Source organism: Phyllopteryx taeniolatus, chromosome 2, assembly GCF_024500385.1.
Source record: "Phyllopteryx taeniolatus isolate TA_2022b chromosome 2, UOR_Ptae_1.2, whole genome shotgun sequence".
In the NCBI taxonomy this organism is placed as follows: Eukaryota; Metazoa; Chordata; class Actinopteri; order Syngnathiformes; family Syngnathidae; genus Phyllopteryx; species Phyllopteryx taeniolatus.
This window is the reverse complement of record NC_084503.1, coordinates 32,212,041-32,238,693: the sequence shown is the minus strand read 5'-3', so window position 1 is coordinate 32,238,693 and position 26,653 is coordinate 32,212,041.

The window sequence follows — 26,653 nt, the reverse complement described above, 5'->3', positions numbered from 1 at the left end:
TGAACATGCAGGGTGACACTCATTCAACAAGAAAACACTCATTGAAGTTGTGCATGTACAACCCCAATTCCAATGAAGTTGGGACGTTGTGTTAAACACTGTAGATGATGAAATCCCTGAAGTCCCTAAATTCCTTGCAATTGTACGTTGAGGAACATTGTCCTTAAACTGTTTGACCATTTTCTCACGCACTTCTTCACAAAGAGGTGAACCTCGCCCCATGTTTGCTTGTGAATGATTGAGCAATTCAGGGAAGCTCCTTTTATACCCAATCATGGCACCCACCTGTTCCCAATTAGCCTGTTCACCTGTGGGATGTGCCAAACAGGTGTTTGATGAGCATTCCTCAACTTTCTCAGTCTTTTTTGCCACCTGTCCCAGCTTTTTTTGGAACATGTTGCAGCCATAAAATTCCAAGTTAATAATTATTTGCTAAAAACAATAAAGTTTATCAGTTTGAACATGAAATATCTTGTGTTTGTAGTGTATTCAATTAAATATAGGTTGAAAATGATTTGCAAATCATTGTATTCTGTTTTACACAACATCCCAACTTCATTGGAATTGGGGTTGTATGTGGAATGCTTTGTGTGGGCACTTGATTGCAGGAAATGAGTGGCTGGGTCGCACGGGAAGGCGAATGAGTTTGGTATGGACCATTTTCAACTGTATGAAAACCGAGCGGATGTACAAAAAAGACAAAAAAAATCGGCATCTAACGAAAACATCTACTGTACCAGAACCCTAACCCCCTAATAGTGTATTAGGCATCAATTTAAACCTAATGAGGAAAATTACATTTGAACAGTGTGACATTGCAGCAGATCAGGTTGTAGTTGGCTGTGTTTATGTAATCCAAACAGCTAAAAAGAGGTGATTCAGGTCCAGAATTCATTTTGGATCCAAGAACACAAAAGACCAACGCCTCATTGGAGCTGTTCAATCATTTTATTTTACAGGTGACACATTTTTAAGCCTTTGTGGAGGTCTGCACTCTCTTGAGTGTTTGTTTTCTTATTACTCCTAAAACAGTGTCAAAGATTTTGCTCCAATTTGTACAGCAAACTTCCTAGTGGATGATTCAGTGTTATCCTGAAAAATATGATATTCCTAGTAGTTCTCGCAAGGTCTTTATTTTTTTTTTACTATAGGCCAGAGTTATTTATATGTTGACAATCTTGCAGGGGCATTTATCATGTGTGCTAGTGGTTCCCCCTTCAAAGTTCTCTGTTTTATGACGTGCATTATTTCTTGTGCACACACATAAACAAAGCCAGGTCTGCGAGCACTGAATCAGCAGCCTGTGTCACCGTGTGGCCCCTGGGTCAGGCCCGCTTTCTTGTGCCGCCAGTGCTTATATTAGCATGTGAAAGGCTAAAGCTGTTCCAAATATTCCCTCCAAACATTTATCCTGCCCCAGCCCCACACGGAAATACTCCATGCAGGGACGGCGATGAATGAGGGCTAAGATGAATTAGTCGGGATAGAGCATTAAATAAGATGTGTGTTTTTTTAAAGTTGAGGAAATGATTGAAGCTTGCATCTGACTTCATCTTTCTGTCAAATGTGCGATCCACGACAGCCTCCATTCAGCACGCTTGAGCTTGTCCATGATGCGGCAGTCAGGAAGGCACCAGGAGTCTGTGTTTACATTGCAAGTGCCTGAAAACCAATTTTGCCACACTAGCCTCATTTGTCTTATCCATGTGTAGACGTGTTGCAGTGTCGATGGGGCATTTAAAAGATTAAAAACAATCATTGAGCTCATACTTGTGCGCGGCCAGAGGCGCAGAAGCAGCACGCGGCATCGTCCTGTAACAAGTTCGGCCGCAGCTCCACTGTTCATTTTTTAAATTAGCGGAGTGGCAAAGGGCGAGAGGGGGCGTTAAAGCGCAGGCGAATGTATAAATATTCAAAAGGCACATGTCGTATTGCCAGTCTGTTCCTTCTGTTAACTTTTCTCAACTGCACGCCGAATCATGTGTCATTCACCCTAATTTAATCATCAGCCACTCTCATTCAATTATCCAATATAATATGCAAATGAGATGAACAATGGCCAGCTCATGCTAATTATCTGCATCAGAATAATTAAATTGGACACAAGCGGTGGAGGGGAACTGAACTACCATAAAATAGGGAGCAGATTCTTTAATTAGGGTAGCAAAAATTTTATTAGAATCTGTAATCTGCCCGTAAATTGTGCGAGGGTGGCCGTGCACAAGGGGGACATTACTCTTATTGGAAAGCGCTCCCTGAAGACTCGCTCAGGGGAGTGGCGAGCAACATGGCCGTTATCAAGGGCAAATCCATCCTAAAACAGGCTTCCCATTTATTATATTATAGTAATAATCTTGGGATGTGAACATTAACAAGCCTCTGCAAACCACAAAGCTGCTGATATACTTACTAAGCCAATGATAATGCAGAATCAAAATGTACATAATAAAGTTTGCAGAGCAAATTTGTATTACAAGTCCATTCCTTAAGACATTTTGTCCTCATTTACAACTGTCCCTGTACGCACACCACTTCCCCACACAGCACAGCAAAGAATAACGTGTAAACAATTGGCACAATTTCTCGAAGTATGCAGTATCCTTAAACATCATGTTTGTAAGCATGCACTCTCCCCATGCACAATGTACATTCTATTTGTAAGCATGTAAAAATGCAGTGTCCCACTCCAAAGTCTTTAAGCATTCAGAGTTCCGATATTATACCACAGTGTTCTTATTCAGCACATATTGTCCCACAGTACACAATGTACTGTATGTACAACATGTACCATGTTGATTGGCGTTCAGTTTCCCAGTACGCTACAAGTATGTCATGTCTCTAGAGTAAACACAATGTCCTTATACACGATATATGTAAGACAGTCTTTTGGTACACAATGAAGCACACAATGTTGCCAACTTGCCATACCATATCTGTGAGCAAACAGTGTACTTACGTAATGTAAGCATGGCATCTACTGTGCATCACATTTGTAATTATGCAGTGTCCCTGTACCCCATGTATGTAAGCATGCAGTCTGCATATACCATGGATGTAAATCAGTCTTCCGGTATACACTGAATGTAAGCATTCTGTATATACAGTGTGCCCTAACATGTGGTCTCTGTGGTCTTTTTCGAGGTCTCTTGCCTGGCAGCTCCTCCTACTAACAATGTACTTACTATTTCTCTTCTGGATGTGTCCAAACCATTGAAGTCTGCTCTCTCTAACTTTGCCTCCAAAAATTCTAACCATGGCTGTCCCTCTGATGAGCTCATTTCTAATCCTATCCAACCTGGTTACTCCTGGAGCGAACCTCAACATCTTCATTTCCGCCACCTCCAGCTCCGCTTCCTGTTGTCTCTTCAGTCTCTAATCCCTACATCATGGCTGGCCTCACCACTGTCTTCAAAACCTTGCCTTTCATCCGAGCAGAGACTCTTCTGTCACACAACACACCTGACACCTTCCTCCACCCGTTCCAACCTGCTTGGACCCGTTTCTTCAGTTCCTTACCACACTCAGCATTGCTCTGGACTGTTGACCCCAAGTATTCAAAGTCCTCCACCCTTGCTATCTCTTCACGCTGTAGCCTCAACTCTTCCCCCTCCGCCCCTCTCATTCATGCACATATATTCTGGCTTACTTCGACTAATCTTCATTCCTCTCCTTTCCAGTGCATGCCTCCATCATTCTAATTGTTCCTCCACCTGCTTCCTGCTTTAACTGCAGATCACAATGTCATCTGCAAACATCATGGTCCACGGGGAATCCAGTCTAACCTCATCTGTCAGCCTATCTATCACCACTGCAAAAAGGAAGGGGCTCAGGGCTGACCCACCTCCACCCTAAACTCCTCTGTCACACCTACAGCACACTACACCACTGTTCTGCTGCCCTCATACAAGTCCTGTATCCAGACGTCCGCATGCAGTACCACAGTTCCTCTCTGGGTACTCTATCATAGGCTTTCTCTAGATATACAAAGACACAATGCAGCTCCTTCTGACCTTCTCTGTAATTCTTCATCAACACTCTCAAGCCAAATAATGCATCTGTGGTACTCTTTCTAGGCATGAAACCATATTGTTCTTCGCAAATACTCACTTCTGTCCTGAGTCTAGCCTCCACTACTCTTTCCCATAACTTCTTTGTGTGGCTCATCAACTTTATTCCTCTATAGTTCCCACAGCTCTGCACATCACCGCTGCTCTTAAAAATGGGAACTTGCACACTTTTCCTCCATTACTCAAGCATTTTCTCACCCGCTAGAATTCTGTTGAACAAGCTGGTCAAAATCTCCACAGCCACCTCTCCTAGATGCTTCCAACCTCCACAGGTATGTCATCAGGACCAACAGCCTTTCCATTTTTCATCCTCTTTTGTGTCTTTCCAAATTTGCCCCTTTTAATCATTGATACTTCCTGGTCCACCACCCTTGCCTCTTCTGCTCTTCCTTCTTTCTCATTTTCCTCATTCATCAACTCCTCAAATTATTCTTTCCATTCATCCAGCATACTACTGGCACCAGTCAACATATTTTCATCTCTAACCGTAAGACCCTAACCTTCTGCACATTCTTCCCATCTCTATCCCTTGTATGGCCAACCTCTATCGATCCCTTTCTCCTTCTTTAGTGTCCAACCTGGCATACATGTCATCATATGCCTCTTGTTTGGTCTTTGCCACCTCTAACTTCACCCTACCTCGTGCCTACATGTATTCCTTTCTCCTCTCCTCAGTCCTTTAAGTGTCCCACTTCTTCTTATCTAACCCCTTTCCTTGTATGATTTCCTGTACTTTGAAGTTTCACCACCAGAATCAGAATCAGAATCAGAATCAGAATCATCTTTATTTGCCAAGTATGTCCAAAACACACAAGGAATTTGTCTCCGGTAGTTGGAGCCGCTCTAGTACAACAGACAGTCAATCTACAGAACACTTTGGAGACATAAAGACATTGACAAAAAACAATTGTGCAAAAAGATGCAGAGTCCTCTAGCACTTAGAGCAGTTCGAATGACTAATATTGCAATAGTCCGGTGCAATGACCATTGTGCAAAGGGCACTGAGACTTCAAGGAGTGTATGCGGTTTAAAGTGACGAGTAGTGCGATAATCTGGGACAATGGTTGTGCAAATGTTACAGATACTCCTCAATCAGTGTGCAAATGGAGCAGATGCTACTCTGGCATGAGTGGCCATTATATGCAAATAGTGCAGCATGGCGAGACAACTACAGTGAGTGCACAAGTAATACATAATTGGCCCCACAGAAATGTGACAACGAACTCAAGTCAAAAAATTGCCAGCTTGTTGTAATGGAATTATAGGTTAGCTGTTTAAGAAGTTGATTGCAAGAGGGAAGAAGCTGTTGGAATGTCTACTAGTTCTAGTTTGCATTGATCGGTAGCGCCTACCTGAGGGAAGGAGCTGGAAGAGCTGGTGACCGGGGTGTGGAGCGTCCGAGAGGATTTTGCAAGCCCTTGTCTTAGTTCTGGCAGCGTGCAAGTCCTCAAGGGTGGGTAGGGGGTACCAACAATCCTTTCAGCAGTTTTGATTGTCCGTTGCAGTCGGAGTTTGTCCTTTTTTGTAGCAGCACCAAACCAGACTGTGATGGAAGAACACAGGACTGATTCGATGACCGCTGTGTAGAACTGTCTCAGCAGCTACGGTGGCAGGCCGTGCTTTCTCAGAAGCCGCAGGAAGTACATCCTCTGCTGGGCCTTTTTTAGGACGGAGATGATGTTCCCAGGAACTTGAAGGTCTCGACGGTTGACACAAGGCAGCTGGACAACGTGAGGGGCAGCTGTGGCGAAGGATGCCTCTTGAAGTCCACGATCATCTCTACAGTCTTGAGCGTGTTCAGCTCCAGGTTGTGTCGGCCGCACCACAGCTCCAGCCGCTCCGCTTCCTGTCGATATGCAGACTCGTCACCGTCCTTGATGAGGCCGATGACAGTGGTGTCATCTGCAAACTTCAGGAGTTTGACAGTCGGGTTTGCTGAGGTGCAGTCGTTCGTGTAGAGAGAGAAGAGCAGCGGAGAGAGGACACAACCTTGTGCGAAATTATTTTGTTGGTACACAGACCTCTTCACAGAAACTGATATAGGATATGACAGTGTCCGTATATTCATCCAGGCTGCCAGCTGAATTTTCAAAGACACTCCAGTCTGTGCAGTCTAAACAGCTTTGAAGTTCCATCTTGGCTTCATTTGTCCACTTTTTGACTGTTTTCACTGTAGGCTTCGCACATTTAAGTTCTTGCCTGTACGTCGGTATTAAGTGAATTCAGCAGTGATCAGACGAGCCGAGGGCTGCACGAGGTATAGCACGGTATGCGTTTTTTACCGTAGTGTAGCAGTGGTCTAAAGTATTATTTTCCCTGGTAGGACAGTCGATGTGCTGCTTGTATTTAGGGAGTTCGTGGTTGAGTTTAGCTTTGTTAAAGTCCCCGAGAATAATGAGGGTGAGTCTGGGTGGTTTTTTTCAATTTCCTTGACTTGTTCGGCGAGCGTTAGCAATGCGGCGTTCGTGTTAGCTTGAGGCGTTATATAGACTCCAGCCAGTATGGATGATGCGAACTCACGTGGCGAGTAGAATGGTTTACAGTTTAAGAATAGCGACTCCAAATGCGGGCTGCAGTGTGTGCTGAGCACCGTGACGTCCGTACAACATTTTTCGTTGATATAGAGGGATATCCCGCCGCCCTTTGTTTTCCCCGATGATTCCATGTCGCGGTCCGCTCGATGAATGTGGAAGCCGGGAAGCATGACGGCGCCATCGGGGACAGCGTCGCAAAGCCAGGTCTCCGTGAAGCACATGGCCGCGGAACGTCCGAAATCTTTACTGGTCTTTAACAGAAGATGAAGCTTGTCCATTTTGTTGGGTAGGGAGCGTACATTCGCGAGGTGGATCGACGGGAACGCCAATCTGTGTTCTCTCTTGCGGAGTTTCACCTGAATGCCGGCTCGCTTCCCTCTGTGGCGCCGCTTCCGTCTCCATGCGCCGAAAACCGCGGACGCCGCTCCGGTGAGTAACTCGGGGAAAAAACTGAGCGGATATTCGAAAGTTGGTGACAGAAAGTCCGGAGTAGCCTCCTTGATGGTTAGCAGGTCTCCCCTTGTGTAAGTGAGTCGTGTAAGGTCTCCAAAGACGGACGAAAAATACAAAAACAAAGACAATACTAGAGAGCGCGTTACCGAGGCGACCACACTGGTAGGCGCCATCAAGTCTCCTTCTCCCCTTTCTTACCAGAAGATACACGAGTACTCTCCTGCATGTCTCTCTGATCACCTTGGCTGTGGTGGTCCAGTCTTCTGGAAGCTCATCCTGTCCACCGAGAGCCTATCTCACCTCTTCTCGAAAAGCCACACAAAACTCAGCTTCCACCACATGGTTCTCTGCTCTCTCTTTGTCTTCTTAATCTTCCTCCCCACCATCAAAGTCACCTTACACACCACCATCCTATGCTGTCTCGCCACACTCTCCCTACCACTACCTTATAGTCAGTAACCTCCTTCAGATTACATCGTCTGCACAAGATGTAATCCACCTGCCTGCTTCTACCGCCGCTCTTGTAGGTCACCCTACGTTCCTGTCTCTTTGGGAAGAAAGTGTTCACTACAGCCATTTCCTTCCTTTTTTGTAAAGTCTACCACCATCTGTCCCTCCAAGTTCCTTTCCTGGATGCCAAACGTACCCATCACTTCTTCATCACCCCTGTTACCTTCACCAACATGTCCATTACAATCTGCACCAATCACAACTGTCTCTCTATCTGGGATGCTCAGAACTACTTCACCTAGCTCCTTCCAGAATTTCTCTTTCATCTACCTCTAGGTCACATCCTACTTGTGGGGCATAGCAACTAATCACATTATACGTATCACCCTCAATTTCAAGTTACAGTCTCTTCACTCGATCTGATACTCTTTTTGACCTCCGAGACATTTTTAGCTAACTCTTTCTTTAAAATAAAACCTACTCCATTTCTCTTCCCATCACACCATGATAAAATAATTTGAACCGTGCCCCAAAACATTTAGCCTTACTGCCTTTCCACCTACTCTGAAGCAATAGTTGTTAAAAAATCTTGTTCGTAAACCTGTACATTTTTGAACAGGGTCATTCATTCTACCTTTTTTAAGCACAAAGTTGAACAACACAGTGTCGATGTATAATAAAAGAAGTGTAGAACATGGAAAAGGAATAGAACACACATAGTCCCTTGTACAACCTTGGAGTTTGCTGTTGGTTCAGCACAATGATGGTCATAAATAGGCACTTTGCCACCAAGCAGAAGAACTAAGTGTTGTGAATAATTTCTGCTGTTCCAAGCCAGCAGAGCATGCCTGGTAGCCAGTTCGACACAGAGAAACACGGACTGTAATCCTCGGCTCTGCTCCTGCATGCATGCAGGCACCGCTGCCTCCGCACAGAGCAACCATGTCCGGCGGCCCAACACAAACCAGTGTGCCATTGGACACACAATGAGTCACTCTGAGGGCCGGCAGACAGCGAGCAGCGGGACCTTGCACAAGGTGCCGAAGCCACTGAAATATTTACAGAGGCGTGTTTTGTTGCTTTTGTGTTGAGTGATTGAAGGAGAAGACCTCAAAGGCGGGCGGTTGCCCTCAGAGGAGGAGACGGCGGAAACAGTTAACTGACTATTTCAAATTGTGTAACGAGTTGTGAGGTCTCCGCAGATGAAATGTGCGAGAGTGTGAGTTTAAAGATAATGATATGAAAAGCTTCAGCACCATATCGTTCATCACTTTGCGAGCGGAAGGGACAACAACATCTCTCGCACACCCTGATGTGTCCTGCTCGGGCCCGACAGTATTTGTTAAACATGTCAGCGTGACAGAACAGCAGTGGGTCAGAAGCACTGAGGGATCAAAGCGGCAGTGCATTTGAGTGAGGATGTTGAGACGACTCACAGAACACAATACACAGCGCCCACAGCCATTCTGCCGTCTCTTTTACATTTTCACATACGTCTACTGCAGTAGCGCATTTGAGGGAAAGGCCATTGTTTACTTGGTGGATCCCCTTTACTTCGTAAGATAAGCATGCGTGAAGCCTGAATGTAAAACGTTAATATCATCAATCACACCAGGTATACACACCGCAAAACATGTTCTACAATCAGGGGTATGTTCTTATTCAACAAATCACAAATGGTATATCATCACTTCACTATAGAACGGTTGACATATGTATATTTAAACAATAGAAAGATCCGTTGAGAAGTACACTCATCACTGTTGTGAATCATAGCTAGAGTATTTGATCAACAATCTTCCCAATGATGATTTGCTGCATGGGACCTTCACTTTATACTGTATATAAGGTAATACCGTGTTTATATAATAGTGTAGATTTGTAAAGATACACTCCTGCTGCTGCCTGGCATCAAGAGTTGACACAGCATGAGACATCTTCATGCGTCACTTCTCTTCAGTGATTTAGTGCCCTTCACCAACCATATAACCAAACCATGGTTATATGGTCATGTACCGTGGAATCACTAAAGCTGAACATCACAGAGGTTTAAGGATTAGGAAGACAAAAGTTGACTTCCTTCATGCAAAACGTCATCATACTTCACAAGTTCTGCTAGCAGCTGTCAAAGGATTTACTCTATACTTTTTCATTGGCTTTTTGTGACGTTGTTCCAGAGTCACTGATGGTGTAGTGGTACATTTTTCTGACTTTGGTGCAGGCAGCGTGGGATCAGTTCCCACTCAGTGACGGTGTGCAAGTGAGTGCGAATGGTTGTCCGTATCTGTATGTGCCCTGCGACTGGCGACCAGTTCAGGGTGTAGTCCACCTTCCGCCAGAAGTCAGTTGGGAAAATGGGCCGAGCTATTATTACTAGTAAGTACTACTAGTAGTAAAGTAAATTGCAATTGTGGTGAACAGCCACGGACACCGCTCGGTACTTATGTACATAGTGGTGCAAGGCCGACTCGTGCTGTTCCCTCGTTGCATCAGCGCGCCCGCATTTTAGCATCGCCCCAAAATCTGAGCTGGTGAAAAACTGTTTAATGCTATATCTCAAGAAATTAGTACTGAGTTGTGCTGTTTTTAGCACTTACCTTCAAACATGTTTAATGTATTTAGAAAATAAAATACGAAAATGAAACAGCTGGGACTGTTAACTGTACATTTAAAGGTTTTATGAAGACAATAGAAAATGGTTTCTATTATTTCCTGAATTATTTTGCAGTTAAAACTAACATGAACTAGCATGCCTTTGAGTAGCACTGAGAGCATTTTCCAATAATGTTCTATAGGAATCCATATAAATCTGAATAACATCAAATTAGCAAGCTGTCTAAGCTTGGACCAGTGTGCTAGAGACATAAACCACTGGCCCTGTCTTTTCTGTCCCTGTGATTGATTAACAAGGGTCAATGGTCAAGCAAGTTTATTCTTGTTGAGGAAACAGCCTATTCTAATGAGTTCAGGGATAAAACGGGTATATTGCAATTGCAAGCATAGATTGTTCTGCACTTCAGGTTTTAGAATGTACACAAATATTTGACCTCATTATAATTTATGGCAAGGATGACAGCAAATTTCACTTTCATTACATTACAGAAATGGATGCATTCTTCCCTGGAGTGCATTTTGTACAACCCCAATTCCAATGAAGTTGGGACGTTGTGTTATCATGTTCAACCTATATTTAATTGAATATACTAGAAAGACAATATATTTAATGTTCAAACTGATAAACATGATTGTTTTTAGCAAATAATCATTAACTTAGAATTTTATGGCTGCAAGACGTTCCAAAAAAGCTGGGACAGGTGGCAAAAAAGACTGAGAAAGTTGAGGAATGCCCATCAAACACCTGTTTGGAACATCCCACAGGTGAATTGGCTAATTGGGAACAGGTGGTTGCCATGATTGGGTATAAAAGGAGCTTCCTTTAATTGCTCAGTCATTCACAAGCAAAGATGAGGCGAGGTTCACCTCTTTGTGAACAAGTGCGTGAGAAAATAGTCGAACAGTTTAAGGACAATGTTCCTCAATGTACAATTGCAAGGAATTTAGGGATTTCATCATCTACGGTCCATAATATCATCAAAAGGTTCAGAGAATCTGGAGAAATCACTGCATGTAAGCGGCAAGGCCAAAAACCAACATTGAATGCCCGTGACCTTCGATCCCTCAGGCAGCACTGCATCAAAAACCGACATCAATGTGTAAAGGATATCACCACATGGGCTCAGGAACACTTCAGAAAACCATCCATCCATCCATCCATTTTCTGAGCCGCTTCTCCTCACTAGGGTCGCGGGTGTGCTGGAGGCTATCCCAGCCATCATCGGGCAGGAGGCGGGGTACACCCTGAACTGGTTGCCAACCAATCACAGGGCACATACAAACGAACAACCATTCACACAGGAAACCGGAGTGCCTGGAGAAAAACCACGCAGGCACGGGTAGAACAGGCAAACTCCACACAGGCGGCGTTGGGGATTGAACCCTGTGAGGCAGATGCTCTAACCAGTCGTCCACCATGCCCGCCCACTTCAGAAAACCAATGTCAGTAAATACAGTTCGGCGCTACATACGTATGTGCAACTTGAAACTCTACGATGCAAAGCAAAAGCCATTTATCAACAAGACTCAGAAACGCCGGCTTCTCTGGGCCCGAGCTCATCTAAGATGGACTGATGCAAAGTGGAAAAGTGTTCTGTGGTCTGACGAGTCCACATTTCAAATTGTTTTTGGAAATTGTGGACGTCGTGTCCTCCGGGCCAAAGAGGAAAAGAACCATCTGGACTGTTATGGACGCAAAGTTCTAAAGCCAGCATCTGTGATGGTATGAGGCTGTGTTAGTGCCAATGGCATGGGTAACTTACACATCTGTGAAGGCACCATTAATGCTGAAAGGTACATACAGGTTTTGGAGAAACATATGCTGCCATCCAAGCCATGTCTTTTTCATGGACGCCCGTGCTTATTTCAGCAAGACAATGCCAAACCACATTCTGCACGTGTTACAACAGTGTGGCTTTGTAGTAAAAGAGTGCGGGTACTACACTGGCCTGCCTGCAGTCCAGACCTGTCTCCCATTGAAAATGTGTGGCGCATTATGAAGCATAAAATACGACAACGGAGAGCCCGGACTGTTGAACAGCTGAAGCTGTACATCGAGCAAGAATGGGAAAGAATTCCACCTCCAAAGCTTCAACAATTGGTGTCTGCAGTTCCCAAACGTTTATTGAATGTTGTCAAAAGAAAAGTGGTAAACATGACCCTGTTCCAGCGTTTTTGGAATGTGTTGCAGCCATAAAATTCTAATTTAATGATTATTTACTAAAAACAATAAAGTTTATCAGTTTGAACATTAAATATCTTGTCTTTGTAGTATATTCAATTAAATATAGGTCGAACATGAGTTGCAAATCATTGTATTCTGTTTTTATTTATGTTTAACACAATGTCCCACCTTCATCGGAATTGGGGTTGTACATCAAATGACTGGCAGCTTGTCAGCTAATATACTGAATCAGCAATAAGTCCACACCTTGAAACGAACTCCTTGTTCCTAGATGAAAGGCAACATGCACGTAAAAGCCAGCTTAAACCCGATCATGTCTCATAAAGTCATTACATAATTAGCTTCCAATTGCCAGTTCAATCCACTAAATGTCAAAGTTGTTCACAGCAACAAACACCAGCCTCACAGCGCTGCAGCTTTAAATCCCTGCGAGGATTCCTAATGAGTCAGCAAACATTTTCCTTGAGAATTTTTACGCCACTTTCCGCTCCAAATGAGAGAGGCACACTTCCTCGTGTAAATACCAAGTTCAAGTATTTAACTTACTCTCTCCACAGCATGCCAATGCCACCACAGAGCTGCTCCATAGCTTCCCCGTCCTGGGAAAAGCCAAGCGGAGAGGATGAAGGAAAGCGTATTTCACCATCCTCTCAATAAAATCAATGCATCTTGACCACTAAGGGGGTGTCAGTAAAGTGGCACTAAAGAGACTCCATTCGGTCTTTAGGCCACAGGTTACTTCATCATCTTCTTCAACTGAATCACTGAAGATGAAGGAAACATGACGGCTACTATTTTGGATAAAAGCGGAGCCTTTTCTTTAGCCAGGCTGCATTCACTGACTTCTGTGTTGGTGGAAGTGTGGAAAGAATGAGGCAACAAGCGCCAAGTTTCTCACACATATTCAGTGACAAGCATGCGGACGATCAAACGGCAGGCTGTCGTTAAAGCAGAGCAGCTGGGGCTGACATGGCGGCGGCGTGCGGCCAACTGAAGGACCTTGGCGATACGAGATGTGCGCTTCTGTGGAAAACATCATCTATGAGAAACCTAGATACATGCATGATAATTAGTCTTCACATTATGTTCCAACCTGGGCCAAAGACTATTGCAACTGATGTACTCATATCTATATATATATATATATATATATATATATATTGCATACAAAAAGAGTCTTGGCTGGATGTAATGGATCAACGGTAATAAATCAAAGTGCCATGAAATTTAGAAAAAAATATGTATACTTTCTCGACGTCGCAAAATATGTGACTACAAATGCATAGTGGAAGATTGCATTGGCTCCCTCCAATTTTCTACAACAGTGAATGTACACAATTTTTATTTATTTTTTTACAATATACATTTTCTATCGCGATTATCCTCATTAGCGTCACAGGTGAGCTGGAGCCTATCCCAGCTGACTTTTTGGCAAGAGGCAAGGTACACCATGGACTGGCCACCAGCCAATTATAGGGCACATATAGACAATCATTCACATTTACATCTATGGACCATTTAGAGCCTCGCTAAACCTAATGTGCATATTTAAGAAATGAATGAGGAAGTCGGAGCACCTGGAGAAAACCCACGCAAGCTGGGGGAGAAGAAGCAAACCCCACAGGAAAGCTGGAGCAGAGATCAGAACCTAAAACCTCAGCACTATGAGGCAGAAATTCTTAACACTCAGTTTTCTGGTTTCCCCCAGTGAGATACAATTATAATAAAAAAAGGAAACCAAGTTGGCATTTAATATGCTTGGCTTACACCACCCTCACAATGTATTCGTGGGATATTGCTAATTTGTCTGGCGGTGACGGGTCAGAACTTTCAGTACAAATGACTGGTAATTGGTCCATTACTCTGTCGCCAGGCCTGCTTTAGAACAGCTCACCGAGGCGCGTGAGGATCCGTCTCACCTTGTCTGAGGGGCTCAGGTATGTCAACCCCCTCCCAACAGCTCACTTCTCTTAAGGGGAAGGGATCTGTCTATCACAGCCCTCCCTGTAAATCTCTGCGAACCCCGTCAGGTCTGGGGGGGAGTGACCTTGGATGGATCACGCTCATCTTTCACGTCTTTGTTGGCGACTTTGCTCACGACAATAATTACAATCTCAAAGCCCCCGCAGCCTCCGCACGTCACTGGGACTTAAGCTTGTTGTTATGACATGCTTGTGTTAAATGCTTTCACCACGGAGGCGGCTATTGTCAATTTGTCAGCCTCCGACTCTGTGCGTCACACTGAAGCTTGGATTCATGTGCCGTCGGCCACACTAAAGCTTAAGTGTGACAGCTTTAACTACACTTTGTAGGCCACACCTCCTACATGCACAAACGCAAGGACAATAGTGCCAAACACAATTGTGGACATGTAAAGCCCTTTCTGAGATGGAATTGGCAAGCATTTGCATACTTAAACCTTTTGTAGAACAAAGTACAACCCCAATTCCAATGAAGTTGGGACGTTGTGTTAAGCATAAATAAAAACAGAATGCAATGATTTGCAAATCATGTTCGACCTATATTTAATTGAATACACTACAAAGACAAGATATTTAATGTTCAAACTGATAAACTTTATTGTTTTGAGCAAATAATCATTAACTTCGAATTTTATGGCTGCAACACGTTCCAAAAAAGCTGGGACAGGGTCATGTTTACCACTGTGTTACATCACCTTTTCTTTTAACAACATTCAATAAACGTTTGGGAAATGAGGACATTAATTGTTAAAGCTTTGTAGGTGGAATTCTTTCCCATTCTTGCTTGATGTACAGCTTCAGCTGTTCAACAGTCCGGGGTCTCCGTTGTCGTATTTTACGCTTTATAATGCGCCACACATTTTCAATGGGAGACAGGTCTGGACTGCAGGCAGGCCAGTCTAGTACCCGCACTTTTTTACTAGAAAGCCACACTGTTGTAACACGTGCAGAATGTGGTTTGGCATTGTCTTGCTGAAATAAGCACGGGCGTCCATGAAAAAGACATTGCTTGGATGGCAGCATATGTTTCTCCAAAACCTGTATGTACCTTTCAGCATTAATGGTGCCTTCACAAATATGTAAGTTACCCATGCCATTGGCACTAACACAGCTCCATACCATCACAGATGCTGGCTTTTGAACTTTGCTTCCATAACAGTCCGGATGGTTCTTTTCCTCTATGGCCCGGAGGACACGACGTCCACAATTTCCAAAAACAATTTGAAATGTTGGCTCGTTGGACCACAGAACACTTTTCCACTTTGCATCAGTCCATCTTGGATGAGCTCGGGCCCAGAGAAGCCGGCGGCGTTTCTGGGTGTTGTTGATAAATGGCTTTTGCTTTGCATAGTAGAGTTTCAAGTTGCTCTTACGGATGTAGTGCCGAACTGTATTTGCTGACATTAGTTTTCTGAAGTGTTCCTGAGCCCATGTGGTGATATCCTTTAAACATTGATGTCGGTTTTTGATGCAGTGCCGCCTGAGGGATCAAAGGTCACGGGCATTCAATGTTGGTTTTCGGCCTTGCCGTTTACATGCAGTGATTTCTCCTGATTCTCTGAACCTTTTGATGATATTTTAGACCGTAGATGATGAAATCCCTAAATTCCTTGCAATTGTGCATTGAAGAACATTGTCCTTAAATTGTTAGACTATTTTCTCACGCACTTGTTCACAAAGAGGTGAACCTCACCCATCTTTGCTTGTGAATGACTGAGCAATTCTGGGAAGCTCCTTTTATACCCAATCATGGCACCCACCTGTTCGCAATTAGCCTGCTCACCTGTGGGATGTTCCAAACAGGTGTTTGATGAGCATTCCTCAACTTTCTCAGTCTTTTTTGCCACCTGTCCCAGCTTTTTTGGAACGTGTTCCAACCATAAAATTCTAAGTTAATGATTATTTGCTAAAAACAATAAAGTTTATCAGTTTGAACATTAAATATCTTGTTTTTGTAGTGTATTCAATTCAATACATGTTAAACATGATTTTCAAATCATTGTATTCTGTTTTTATTTGTTTAACACAACATCCCAACTTCATTGGAATTGGGGTTGTATAACCAGTTCGATATTACTCTCATAATTATTTAGTGGGATATTATACAAAAAGTAATGTACTGTAATTAGAAAGGATAATTACCTTTTTGGGATCACGTTTTTAACTTGTTATTTTTTAGGACCATTTTATGCCCTAGTTTTAACTCTTTATACCGTAATGCTTTGAGATTAGTATTAAGTTCATGACTATTTTTTTTCATTAATAAACAAAATATAAAATTTTACATGCTATATTTGTGGCATGTGTTGTGGAAGGACATGGCATTTTTTTGTTTTGTTTATCCAGTTCTAATATATAATATATAGTGCTCATCTGTAGTGCTTTTGTTCGATTATCTACTAATTTCTCGTGAGACCAACTTTGTTTTTACGTTTATCATAGATTGGATATTTATTTTGTTATTGTTTAAGTAATTTGAAAACTGATCACCTTTACAGTCTTTCACAGCCCACTACACTAAAAAAGATAGCAAATATGAATTAAGAAAAGAGAAAAATAAAAAATATGATTACAAAAAAAAAATACAACATTTAATAAATTCAGCCAAGGGAATAAATAATAAATCAATCAGTACTCAAAATAGTATATATAAATTAATAAGTGAACATTACGACTACACAACAAGCCATTTTGTAGAAAATTACTAATTGTATATGCAACACTACAAGTTTTCTTTATCCTAAAACTTCTTTTAATACGAGATTAAATTAATAATGCAAATGAACAAAACTGCAATGACAATAGTTAAGAGTGGCATGTTTACCAGGAAGTAAAGTTCATTCATTCAGTCTTTAGAATGAATAATGGCATGACTGGATAAATTTAGCCAACAAAAACTTCCTTCAAACGGATGATTACTTCATTGTGGCATCTCGAGTAGGATGACAGCTTTATGTCTATGTTACCTAATAGCATCAGTGTGACAGACCATGGTTGTTTACATCGCCGCGCATGTCCGCCCCCTCGCTCAATTAAAAGCCCCTCATGAATATTTATGGCTATCTACCGGCCAGTAATTCATATAAACGATGTTTCCACTTGTGAGCACAGACTGGTCACGTCGTCTTGTAAACACAGCTTAGTCATGGGACTGTTGCTCCGCTGTAATTCCAGAGCTGGTGTGAATTGGGCCTCGGGCCAAGGCCTTGCAACTTGGCCACGCTAGCAGTGATCAGTTTCGTCAAAGCGGCGTAGCGCGGACTCGTCTGTCGCCAGAGCCCAGCGGCCACGATGATAGACGAGGAATGCCGGAGAGGAAAAATAAGACAGAGGTCAAATGTGTGCTATTTCACAACCAAATTTATAAAGATCAGTTTTCAGTTTCATGTAGTAAAACAGTCAATAGTAGCACACATACACATAGCCGGATTAAACAAACATTTTTGGTGAGGATCTGGAAAAACGTGCTGATGGGAATTTATTTTTGTGTTACAATGGGACTGTCCACCCACCCACAATTAAAATGGCACAAGCCGTCTATTGGTCAACATCCATGAACCAGCAACTAGTCTGATAACTAGCAAACACATTGACAAACAAACAAACAAACAGGTACAATACAAAAGTTAATATTTCTGCGCATGATTGGGAAACATTCTAGTTGGACGTGTAATTCTGTACTAATCTAAGACTTTTACATAGTACTGTGCAGTGGAATTTACACCTTTTCTGAAAAAAAAAATACAAAATAAAAAAAAAAAATATATAAACATCTAAGGAATTAGATGAATGAATGAATGAATTAGATGAATTTGTCTTGCATTTTGTTTGGCCTTTTGTTTTTATATTGATGTCACCACAGAAGGGTACCAGTTAATATAAATAACTAATATTACTGCAGATTTTTTGATACGTTTAATTCTTCACATTATTTTTAATTAGGTTATTACCGAATGTTTTCTAAAAGTACAATACGGTAGAGTGCTATTTTTTCTTATCAAAAAACATGTTACAAAGGATTTTGTTCGTGTTCTATGGGGGCTGGAAAGGATTAATGGCATTTCCATTGATTTCAATAGGGAAAGATGGTTTTAGATCGAAGTTGTTTTGAGTTATGAGTGTGGTCACGGAACAAATTACATTTGTAAGTCAAGGCACCACTTTACAAACTAAACACATGTTCAAACGTCATAGTGATGCTTTGCAAAAACCTCTCTCCACAGTGTCAGTCTCTACAATGGACGAGCAGTTTTACTTTACTTTAGCGTTGTTATATACGATGGCTGCCTTATTTTTGTCACCTGTTACTTGAAACATAGCCCACAAAGTGAAGGTGGTGACATTTTGATCCTGGAACAGATGATTATTTCTTGTGGGAATAATTCTTTGAAAATGACACTTGTAGTCAACCAATGTGCTGGATTGTGTTCCACTTTGGAGGTTTTACTTGACACAGTCAAGTCAATTAAACATGCTTTGCATTTGTATAAAGCTGAATTTTCTTATTTGCAATAAGAATGGCAAAGCATGGCACCATGAATACAAACTCTTTTCTCTTTATTATTCATCAGCTGCGGGCTAAAGGCGATCTCCAGCAGTCGCTGTGACAGATGCTTTGTGGTCGGCTGCCAAATGAAGGTGAAGTGAGAAGTCTCGGAAGTGTTTGTAAAGGAGCCCTGCAGGTCATGTTAGCCCTGTTCGGATAACCACGGTTAAACACGGAGGCCAAGCATGAAGCGTGTACAATGAGTTAACCCTCCAGAGGACGATTACAACATCACAGTGTCAACTTATAGCACGACGTGGGACTATATAACTTGATCCATTATATTGAGGGTGTTGAGTTTAGTGTTAAACTTTGAGTGGCAAGCCATGACACTGTCTCAGGACAGTTGAATCTAGGTCAGTTTTGTGTTTTCATGGTTTAGATTATTAACAATATGACACAATACACTCAAAGCACACAGTATTTGGTATTTATTCGCATATGCATATAATTGAAGTTGCAAATGAACACCTTTCTGGCCAGTGTACGCAGTAACAATAATGATAAAATCTCAGCAATGCACATAAAACTGCAATTTACCATTGCGGTCTTTTTTCCAGACCTATAAAATGACCTACAGTACATCAACATTTTAACGTTTGTAGCTGTCATACAAGTATACAGAGCAGTTCACCATTGGATAATGAAAACAAAATGGTGTCAAATTACTCAACATTTGAACCTCTTTGTATGCCACACATGATTTTTGGTTCTGTGGTCATCATCATGACACTTTTCCACTTTGCCATGCCACTGGTATCCTTGTCTGGTTGGCATCAGAATAACAAAAAAAAAAAAAAAAAAACAAATCAGAATGTGTCCATTTTGACTTAAGTCCAGTAACCAAATATGGTTCCTTGCTGTATAAAGGAATTTAAATTTCTAACTTTCACTTGCTTTTATCATCCATCCTATGCATACTGCCTATAAAACAAATATTTTTCATGTATATGATCAGGGGTAAAGTCCTAAATCCTCAAAGCCTACATACAGTATGTGCATGTGATCATATGATACAGCTATATATTTTTTGTAAGTAACTTTCCAGCTACGATGGACGTCTTGATGTCAGTTACTGCACATGTTAAGAGTGATAAGGTCAAAGACTTCTCATTGGATGTTTTTTTTCTTAAATACGAACCATGTGTGCTGAAGGCTGCTGAATGAGCGTTGTTTAGTCTGCACGGTTCACTTTACATGATGATGTGACAAATTCAACATCTTATGGATCAAGACTGCAAATATGTACTTAAAAAAATAATATTATTGAAACTAATTAAGTTATCTGTTAAAACACAGAGCATTTGGAAAGGCTGTCATTAACATCGCTTCATTCAAATAGGTTGAACTAATGTCCTGTCCCCAAAAACACCTTTTCAAATATTTTGATGTGGTACATGTTTTCAAATTTCGTTCAAATCCTTAACACAAGTTGTGTCCTGTACTGCAGCGGCTGTGGATTAATTTGTGTTCACGCATACGGTGCTAATTCCAGAGATCCTGCTTTCAATTATTCATGCCAAGTACATAACTTTTCAATTAACTAATTGCAAGGCTTGGGAGAGTTCTGTAAACACTGTTACACACACACACACCAGCAGCAAGGTCATCGGCAGCCTTGGGAGGGATTGCTTCACCTGTATTCTTAATAGACACTGACTTGAAGCGGGTTCGGGGTAAATATTAAAGAGAACAAATGAGCTTTTATGATACAACATCCATTTGCGCATCACAGTGTTTGCAGAAAATGGATTGAGAATACACAAAATGATCATTTATAGTATATAGTTGCCAAATCACAACAGCAGTTAAAGGGAACTCAAAATTGAACACCCGCAAGGTTGTACAATTCACATTCAAGCATCCATCAATCAATTTTCTATAGCGCTTCTCCTCATCAGCTGACTTTACACCCTGGACTCATTGCATAAGAACATAAGAGAATATTACACTGGAAGTTATGCCACTTCTTATCAAAGTTAAGGCACAAGTTATTATTATTATTATTTTTTAACATTTTACAGTTGTTAACTTCTTTTTACACTTATGTCAGGTAAGAATGTGAAAATATGCATTACACATTCTTGTCATTTAAATTAAGGCTGTGTGTTTCATTGTTTTCATATGAATAGAGGTTAACTGACTTTGCACTTGTATGACAGTTTCTGTTAAATGTTAAAATGTTACCTCATGTAACATTACATGTACAGTTAATGAAGGGTTTGCCCTGAGAATAGATGAGCTATTATCATTATTTCCTATGAGAAATGTTTTGTGAATCAGAACAAATCGCTGAATGGATTACGTTCAACCTTAGAAGCTGAACTTTTAGGCACTCATCAAGCAGAATGTGGCTCTTTTTTTTTTTTTTTTTTAAAGACAAATCAACAATGGGAGTCAGCTGTAAGCAAGCACGCAGACTCAGATCTGTTTCGACGGGTTGTGTTTTGGCCAGGAAACACAAGATTGACTTTGCTGATAACGTCACATCAGTGACACATCACATTTATTTTCTAATAAGTTATTATAGAAAACCCCATCGTATTACCATTACCCTAACACTGCAATTACAGATTCAATATAAACATATTTGTAACATTCCACAAGCAACGTTAGTGTATCTGTCTGCTTGTGTGCTTGCAGGCTGTATAGCAAAAATGAGTAAAAGCTGCTGCGGGGGCTGAGGAAGTGGTGGACAGATAGGAGGAACCTGTTTCACTCACTTGCCAAATTCTACCTAGCAACCACCAATCTAATCTCTTTGACCCAATGACCTGTCCGCACAGATAAGAGAGCCCGAGAGCTGACAGTGTGACACAAGCAGGTTCCTTACATAAACTGTTGTTGACGATATCTTTATAAACCTAACTACCAAGTAAAAAATATTTTAAACACATTTGAAAATAGGAAATAATCCATGCAAACAAAATTGCATTTAAAAGGAGTTTGGGGTGTTGGAGACAACATGGCAATAATATTTGTCTTGAAGTAAGCTACTGAATGGCATTCAAAATCAATAGGTTCCTTGTTCTTGAAAGAGGACCCGAAAACTGTAAAGAGAAGATGAATGCACACCATTTATGATCCCCTTTACTTCGAGCATCTTTTGCTGTGTATGACGCAATAGCAATAGTATTCTAACTTCAAGAATGTTTAAAGAAGCACATCTGGAAAATGTGCCAGCTTGGAAGACGGACGACGAGGAACATGCGACCGAAATTCTGATTTTTGACCTTGATAACCTCCAACATCTTAAGTCAAAAAAAGCTTCCAAAAATTCAATAGGGTTCTTTCTTTGACATGGAACAACAATTATTTGATGAAAGAACTGACCATTACGGATGTGGCAGCCTCAGATCTTATGTAGTCCCGTTAAAGAAATTACATATTACTCTTTTCTTCCTCTTCAAAAATATTTATCCACTCTTTGACTTCCCATTAGTCATATATTTTTTCGTGTTTGGTTCAGGTGCAAATAACCCTAAATAATGACAAATGTAAAATTAACTTTTGAAGAAAGAAAATTTTGTCATAAAGTAAGAATACAAAAATGCCCCAGAAATACAAGACAATTTAGAAGAAAGTTTCACAGGGATCAACCAACCAGATTGCTCGCATCAGAGATAAGTTTAAAGCAGATGGACGTGTTTAAGTCGTCCATCGGCAACATTCTTGAAGACCTCCATATCAGCCAACCTCGCAACAGGAGAACAATTGGTCAAAAATACACTGGGGAAAAAATAAAAATTAACACTGCTTAATTTGAAAAAAATAATAATAATAATAATGACGCAAAGATTACCAGCGTTAGCCAAACCGTTAGCTCTTGCTAACTTACCTTCATTTAAAAGCACAGCAGTGAGGTTCAGTGCTCATATACATTCACACACACGCATACAAGCTTCACGCAAGGTACAGGTCTTCGCGTTTGTCATTTACAAATGTTTTTATGGCATCTTTCAGGGTTATCTGAGAGAAATACGTACGGTTAAGCAGCAGCTCCTCCTGTCACAGTAGGCTAGCGTCTATCTGGCCTGCACTCTCCAGACAATGATGCGTCAGAATCAAAGGCTGGATATTACGTTTAGTCAATGACTAATGTTTATTTCAAAACATAAATGACTTTAAACTAACTGGAAAGTTACCAAAATGCAAAGTTTATCATTTTTTTCTTATCAATGTTAACATCGCTCCTTCTGTCCAAGTCAGCATTGCCTGCGCAAATCACATTCAATTAAATACAATCCTTTGGTCAAAATTAAATATTTCATTTCGGTGACAAACTGTAAATTTAAATTACAAAACAAAACAACAAACAAAACAAAACATCGAGCTAATGTCGCATAGACAACAGAAGACTAGTGTTTTCTTTCATTCCATTAAATTATCCTAAATGTAATGGTAATTTATTTAATTCAACTCATTAGACTTACATTTATGTCAATAAAAAACCTAAATCAAAACAAACTTGATAATGGCCAATCAAAGAGTGGTTTTTTTTTGGGCGGGGGGACACACACTGTATTATCTTATTCTGTAAGACAAATAAATCAAAAGTAAAAATTAACAAACTTAATCCCGAGGTCAGATTTAAGAATGAAATAAATTTACGGCCACAAACCACTGCTTTCTGTGGCTGCTGCATCAAACAGCCAAACCAGAAATATGAACATTATTGCAAGCAGAAAGCCAGTGTGATAGCATCAAGCTACATTTGCGGAGCTATTCTCAAGCAAGGCCCTGTTTATAACTTTTCATAAACATTTCAACATCCATGATAATAGTCTCCATCTGGCCCTCCTCTGATGCAAAAAACAGTAGACGTGCGCAACCACACGACGTATCGGCCTCAAGACGCTAAGCATAGCCTTGCGGTTGCGCTCCAGATCGAGGTGATCTGAATGAGGTTCAAGAATGGCCGCCGCTGCCTTCGGGCAGGTAAACACAGTAATAGAAAACTGTCACAACCGATTTGAGTGGCTCGCAGACTCTGATGGCAATCTGTTGCATTGGAGGGAGCGTATGGGGAAGAATACAGAAAGGAGAAACAATAATGGTGGAAATGGAGAAGCTGGGAGAGATGAAAGGAGGAGAAAGAGGGCGAGAAGGAGGAGGAGGCGGCAGTGATGAAGAAAAGAAAAAGGTGTCAGGGTGAGTGCGGTACAGTGATAATAGTGGTTCCTTTCAGCCGCTGCACAAGGGTAAGGTGAGACTCACTCACAAACTGTGCTTTCTGGGCAGCGGCCCAAGCCGGGGGGCTGCCTCACTGATTTGCACTGTAGAAAGGTCCGATTGTGCAGCTGTGCCAGAACGCTTTTGCACCCACAAAACAGCTCACCTCGCTTCCCACTGACTTTCGCAACAGCCCTCTGCCCTGGAAAGAGAAAAGGCAGAAAACAACACTGAATTGAAAATATTCAGCAGGGAAGTGTACATTTTTATAGGTGACGATTCAGTGGCTACAATTGGAATGGCAAACGTTAAACTGAGTTTAGCTGTTTGACCGTGAAACAGCATGTGTGCGAAACATTTGATATTACAATCAGCTGTCAAATCCTAAAATATGTACTTTTTAAAACTCATCTATACCGCTGTCATGCAAGTATAAAATCAGTCAACATGGAAGAATAGGACTAAAACACGTCAAAGATCAACTACTGTACTTATGTTTTTTTTTTTAATATATATATAGTAGTCAGAGGCCTATTTTTTGCCAACTGCAGGGAGGACCAAGCATCTGTTACAAATATTTGATTTAATTTATAAAAGCGCTCAAAATCATTCCGACCCAGGTGAAATTATGAATCTATTTTTTTATTATTAGTTGATAGCTATCAACTAATAATAATTTTTTTAAAAAAGATTCAAAATTTCACCTTGGTTGGAGAAACTGGAAGAAAAAAAACTGAACAACTGACAACAGCCTGCTTCATCGTTACATCGTTTGACCCATTTTATCTTGAACTTCCTAAAACAATGTTTGCTTGGACCAGCAGAGTCAGGATTATAATAGTTTGGGATTTTCCATCATAGTGAGTTTTTATTTTGTTTTGACTTTTCTTTTTCAAATTCAGTAGGTTTTAATTAGTTTTTAGAGCAGGTTTGTTTTTATTATTATTATTTTTTTAAATGCTTCTTTTTAGTTTTGTTTTTATTAGTTTCAGGATTGGTTGTAGTTTTCTTTTTCAGGGTATTTATCAAGTGTGAGCTAAAGAAAAGATCAAAATAAGTATTGTGTAATAAAAACTCAACAAAAAATACCATTGAAAAAAATGATTAACTTTCTAAAAGATGAACAACCATCCACAAATCAAATACAGGTACTGTATAACAGTCCACATATTTTGAAGTGCAATAAGTGCAGTGCATAATACTATTACTAAGGTTAGATCAGATGCATCACAATGTACAGTAAAACTATTCATGAGACACATGCTGTAGTGTGGCCTTTTTAAAATATATATATTTATATGTTTATCTTACAAAAAAAAATCAAGTTCTTATTTGCATGTTTTCCTTCCCTTGTTGCTAAATTGCAAACCTCTCAAGTGGACTTCCAGATTTGTGAATGTTATATAGACAGGTAGAAAATAAGCTTGCTTTTACCTGATATAGCTCCAGTAAAAGTGCATCCAGTTGGTTTTGTTGTTGTTGTTGTCGTTGAGTCCATGATTTTTGTGACAAAACTTTTCAAATTTTCCTGCTGTTTCTGAAGTCATGCTGTTAAAATGTCCTTTTGTTGCAGTAGTTCAATCACCTTCTGTGTCAGCCTTTCGTGGCGGCAAACATCATTTTGACAGTTGTCCATTTCTCTGAGTTTTCCCCAAAAGATGAATAACTGACATGCAGGTTCTGTGAAGACGCTAAATATTTGGTAGCTGTCTTGGCCGTTTCGGTTAGCAACATGTAGCAACAAAAACAGCTTGGACGTAAAAGTTAGCTTTGCGGCAAAACTTGCGCTTGGTCTGGCAAGCTGTCAATACGATGGCGCTGCCCAAATAAGGTGTCCCTTCTAGGTGACACACAGTTAAGTGAACTACAGTTCCCAAAGGAATGTTCGACCTTCCTTCTGTGTCCGTTCTGTAGCTATGTATTTATCCAATATAAATGAATTTAAAATCAATGCCGAAAGCGCATCAGAATCAGAATCATCTTTATTTGCCAAGTATGTCCAAAAAGCACACAAGGAATTTGTCTCCGGTAGTTGGAGCCGCTCTAGTACGACAACAGACAACAGACAGAGAATACTTTTGAGACATAGCGACATAAATAACACAGTCACTGAGCAATAAAATGTTACCAGTAATGTCGGTACTTTTTTTTTTTTGACAATTGTGCAAAAAGATGCAGAGTCCTCCGGCAATTACAGCAGACTAATGGATGACTAATAGAACAATAGTCCGGTGCAATGACCATTGTGTGTCGTACTAGAGCGACTGCAACTACCGGAGACAAATTCCTTGTGTGTTTTTTGGACATACTTGGCAAATAAAGAAGATTCTGATTTTTCCATTTTAGTTTTAGTAATTTCATTTGTTTGCTATAATGATTCTGAGTTTTAGTTATTTCATTTGTTTGCTATAATAACCTAATTCCGCGTATATGAATCAAACCCTCTTTGATTAGTCAATTCAGGGTGGAAGGGATAAGGCAGGCCCCAGGTGGTCTCCTCTATTAAATGACAGATTAGGCAGGGTCCAACTAATTTCTTTAGCCTAATCTTATTAAAGGCAAAACAGCTGTTAACTGTCACCATGTGACTCCAAGCGAGAACACGAGTGCGTCTGCGCGGTGACACTGCATGCTAGCAAAGATGAATGTTA